The sequence below is a fragment of the Pteropus vampyrus genome, unplaced genomic scaffold, assembly GCF_000151845.1.
Source record: "Pteropus vampyrus isolate Shadow unplaced genomic scaffold, Pvam_2.0 Scaffold151, whole genome shotgun sequence".
NCBI lineage: Eukaryota > Metazoa > Chordata > Mammalia > Chiroptera > Pteropodidae > Pteropus > Pteropus vampyrus.
The window spans coordinates 1146164-1151320 of record NW_011888932.1 but is presented as its reverse complement, the minus strand read 5'-3'; the positions used below and the strand labels follow the sequence as shown (position 1 = coordinate 1151320).

The 5157-nt window shown below is 42.0% G+C and overlaps 1 non-coding gene across 1 annotated transcript; it reads right to left on the bottom strand.

The window, feature by feature from the left end:
- Positions 1–649: 649 nt before the first annotated feature.
- Positions 650–768, bottom strand: LOC111745298. Its single transcript, XR_002782591.1, has one exon. It is a non-coding gene; the product is annotated as a 5S ribosomal RNA (ribosomal RNA).
- Positions 769–5157: the final 4389 nt, after the last annotated feature.

The window sequence follows — 5157 nt, the reverse complement described above, 5'->3', positions numbered from 1 at the left end:
ATTTTATTTTATAAAATCATCAGTCTGCAAAGGATTGGAAATTTACAAAAATGAAAACTAAACAAACGAACAAAAATGCTGGTCTTTCCTCCACACAGAGTTTGAGAATCACCATCGTGGGGAAATACAATGGACAGAGTGAGGAAAGGGATAAGGATGTGGCTAGGCCAAAAAAATATGAATAAAATGATGGATGCAGAAAGCAAAATGAGGAGAAAACATTTGAGCTGTGTTTCGACCAATGATTATAAGTGGCGATGATGCCTTTCAGGGTGTTCCAGACAATGGACTCAACAAGAGCTAAGGCAAAAGTGTGGAGTATAAGATGAATCAGAGAAGGTGGTCATCAGACACGACGGGCCAAATGCTCGGGTGTGTCTGCAGTAAGAAGGAATATAGTGGAAAAGCAACCCGGAAGGGCTAAGTGAAAAAATCATGATGGCCTTAGAAACATGCTGAGGATTTGGGGCCTTTTCAGTAGGCTATGAAGAATTGTGGACCTGTTTTGAGCAGGGAAGGAAATGATCACATCTGAGGGGTTTTTTTGTTTTGTTTTGTTTTGTTTTTTTCAGGCAAGGTAACTGTTGGTTGACCGCCCAGATTGCAAGGACCTTGTCAGCTTACAATCCCTCATTTTTTAAATTTTTTATACCTACAGCACCTGGTCTTCCTAGGTGATCTCCCATCCAAGTACTAACCAGGCCCAACCCTGCTTAGCTTCCGAGATCAGACGGGATCGGGCTTGTTCAGGGTAGCATGGCCGTAGACACATCTGAATTTTAAACGATAATGTTTGTTGAGCTAAACTAAATTTTAAAAATTCTCTGTCACTGCCTCTTCCACAGAAGAGACCCTCTCTCTTCCATCAGAATGTGCAAATATGCAGAGATTGATTTCCATGCCTGAATGAACATGCCTAAGGATGTGCATGAGTGAAGAATGCTCAAGAAAACCAATTTGTCTCTTCTCTCTTCTCTTTCCCCTTCTCTTTTCCTCCTTTTTCTCTCTTATTCTCTATTACTTCGCACTTTCCAATTGTACTTTCTCTGATGATGAAAATGGCCTATGTCTGCACTGGTAGCTACTAGTCACATGTGGTCACCAAGCCCTTGAAATGTGGCTACTGTGGCTGAGAAACTGAATTTTAAATTTTATTTAATTTTAATTAATTTAAATTTAAATAGCCACATATAGCTATTGGCTCCATATTGGATAGTGCAGTGGCTTTATTACAATGAAAACGGAGAAGGAAAATATAAATGCCAAGAAGTCTTCAGACAGGCTGTCATGGCATATTTTGTTAATGAGAGTAGTCAGAATAAAGTTAGAAATGAATCCTTTTGCTTTTAATCTAAATATGTATGTTTTAACCTATATGGGTCCACTGGGCCTCCTGGAAAGAGACCTGGGAGCCAGGAGCTTGGGATTCTCACCCGATTTTGATGTGTTACCTTAGGTCACTGCCAGGGGAAGGACAAGGACTAATGTCCATTGAGCATTAGCAAAGTCCCAGACGAGGGGGCAGGGGGTAGTCAGCATTTTTATAGATTACCACATTTGGAAGTCACAGCAAATCTGTGAAATATCATTTTTATTCCAATGTTACAGATGATAAAAAAGAGGATTTCAGAGTTAAGCAATTTGTTCAGGTCACCCAGGTTGTGGGATGTATAGAGGGCATGCAAATATTTAGAGCCACTTCTAAGGACAAAGCTCTTTCCACTGCACTCCTGTTCTGCCCTAAGCTCTTCCCACCACCAACGAGACAGGACCAGCGGTCCTCATGCTGTCTATGCTCTGACCAAAGGTTAAGAGGACACTGAAATGTTAACAGGGCAGTTACTGAGTGTGCTCAAGGGAGGGAGGTGATATTTTCTGAGGATACAAACAGGGCACGTGTTCTGAGATGGTTCTGCATTTTCACTGATATTGAAAATACTTAAAATTTTCCATTTAGAAATGCCTGAGGCCAGCCCTGTTTCGATCATGCAAAAACCAATATGAGTTTGGAAAGGTTATCACAGCCTTTTCAATTCCAGTCAACATTAAAAATGCAAATGTTTGCTATTTAAATATAGCCTTTGGCCACCAGCGATCAGGACAAGAGGTAAACCACATTGGGCAGCATCTCCCACCAAGGGCTCTCTTGGCTCAGCAGGAAGGAAGCAGAGTTTATGCTGAAAGTCTGTATCATACCAGACTGATGGAACCACATCCAACCCCATGCAGGTCTGGTCCTTAGAGGTTGTCCAGCTTCAATAACCAAATCAGACATCCCTTTCTTGCGGGCAGGGACTCTTTCGGTTTTCTCTGTTTCCGTCTTTGCAATACCTAGTCCAGTGCCTAGGTATTGGTAAGAGCTCAAAGATGTTTATGAATAGATAAATTAATTCATTCATCCTATTTTTTTGGATGTCCTATCATGTCCCAGCACTGTGCTAGGCCGATAAATTGATACAGGAACATACCATTTGGGGAAATCAACTCAAGTAATTTTACCATCTAGGATGATAAGATGCAAATAAATGATAATAGCATAAAATATTACCAAGTTAACCTTACCGTAAGTATTAATTCTGGAGTTTGTCAACAACAGGTGTTTGAAAATGCTCCCAGTGAAGAATGGTTGTGTGGTCAGACATCAGGATTCTGGATGATCTCAGCATAACTGGGCAGTGAGATCAGCAATGGGAGCTTCTTGGAAGAGGTGACAAGAACCATTTCCAGGGTGGGCTCATGTGCTTGGTGGTCTTCTCCACTCAAGTTGCGGGCTCTGTGGGGGCTGGACTGTGTTTTATTCAGCTCTGCACCCCAGTACCTCACATGGGGCCTGACACATAGTAGGAAACAGCATATGCTAAATCAATGAATGAATAAATGAATAAATGTTAGGAACTCATAAGCAATCAAAATGAGAAAAAGCATTTACTGAGCATTTTGTATGTAACAAACATTTTATATATATCTTCTTAATTAATTACAACAGTCAGCATGAAGCCAAGAGACAGAAACCACATCGAGTTACTTGAGAGAATTTAATGTAAAGGATTGTTAAGTATGTATAAGAGTGTTAACTAGGTAACTGAAAGAGTAAAATGAGAACTATAAGGTAAAATAGAGAGAGCAGCTGCAGAAAACAGTTATCACCTTAGAGAGGAAAAAGTTAGAATTATGAAAGATCACAGAGAAAAAAGTTAGAATTATGAAAATTTAGAGTCTTAGTGGAGGGACACTTTGAGCTGAAATGCAGACTATTGAACCAGTGCTGATGTTTTTGTTTGGATGTTATGAAGTTAATCTGTGTTGAAAAACTGCAAAACTGGTTTCAGCTTTTGCTCTGGGAGACATTGTTGCTGCCAGGGTAAAAAGGCATTGCTGGGGTGATGCTCATGGGTACTCAACAAACTCCTCTTCAGTCTTCGAGATCCAATGCAGATGTCGCCTGCTCTGAGAAGCCTTCTTGATCTCTTCCTTTAGATAGGAAGCAAGTCTCGTCTTTCCCCTCCAGCTCTGTGGCCCCCTCTAATATCCCCATTGGCAGAACTTAAGAGAAAGCCAGCTGGCCGAGCACAAATGTGATTTGCAGAGGCCCAACCCCATCATCACAGAAGAGTTTTGGAATTGAGAAACCATAGAACCATAACTGGTGTAGGAATCTTCCCATCAATGCTGTGATACAGGTACTGCCATTACTCCCATTATACAGATGAGAAAACCGAGTGTCTAGAGAAGTCATGGTGTCTTGCTTAATAAGTTGATATGGCTGTGCCCTGATTTGAAGCCAGGTCCATCTGCTTTTAATGGTAATACTATATCAAGTTTCCTTTACATTTTTATGTTAAGAAGGTGTCAGAGAATAAAACAGATTTGAAATCCCAGCATTGTTCAGTTGGCAGCTATGGATGAGGTAGTGGGGTAGGGGATTTAGGCATCACCTGTAAGAGTAGGGAAGCAGGTACAGGGCAGTCCTGACAAATGCCTCCCAATGTACCACTTTCATCTCTCACTTTACTGTCTTTTAATCAAAATCTAGCCACCCAACAAACTCCTCTTCATCCTTCGAGACCCAGCTCAGGTGTCACCTCCCCTGAGAAGCTTTTTAGATCTCTCCAGAGCGAGCCATGTCTCCATGGTGTTCCCAACAGGACTTGGTGCAGACACCTGGGTGGAGTTAATATCTCTATATGCCATACTAGATGTGGGCTCCTTGAGGGCAAGGTTGGGTGTGTGTAGACTCTGTCTGGTGCCCAATACCTAGTGATAATTATAAAAGCTTGGTTCTTCCAGAAGTGCGTCTCTGTGGAAGTACTGGCAACTTCAAGACCATATATTTTGATTCATTTGCTAGCTTCCAGGAGTTCTCGGTCCAGTGGTGAAGACATGTTGAAAATATACCAACCACTCCCCACCCCGCCTTGTTTTACCTCTTCATCTTTCACCTTTTTCAACCCATTCTACTCACTTCAGTGAGATACAAACAACCATATGAAGCCCCTGCAAAGACCTTCCAAAGGCTTCTCATTGCTCTTAGGATAAAGACTAATTCTTCAACATTGTCATCTAGGTCATCTGACATCTGTCCCCTGCCCCTCTCCAACCTTGCTTGAGTCTCACTACTCCCCATCCTCTTTCTGCCTTTTTCCACCCCACCCTCCAGCTACTGAACCTCTTCAATTTCCCAAACTCACCAAGCTCTTTGCATCTTGGTCTTTGCAGGTGGGTTTCCTCTACCCAGGACCTTCTTTTCTTGCTCCCTTTGCTCAAGTCACTCCGACTTATCTTTTAGGTTTCAGCTGCTGAGTCACTTCCTCTGGACGGTTATTGGCAGGGTAACTTGATGCTCACAGAGCAGCCTGCTCCTTATCATGTCTCTTATCCATGATATTGTAATAGCCTGCATTCGCACAGGACAGGAGCTCCTGGGTATGTGGCAGGTACTCTGTAAAAAAAAAATAATAATAATAATTGAATTAATTGATTAAAAACTTAAAAACAACAAAACCTAGGAGAGGTCTCTCCAAGTGATTTTGGAAGTCACAGCCTACCTGGTGACTTGGTGACATAGACAAATAACTCTTTCCTAGTGTCAAAGAACCTTGTCAAAAGAGGACCTCTGAATGGGGCTCTGGACCTGGAGTCATGAGATCAGGGTTGGGG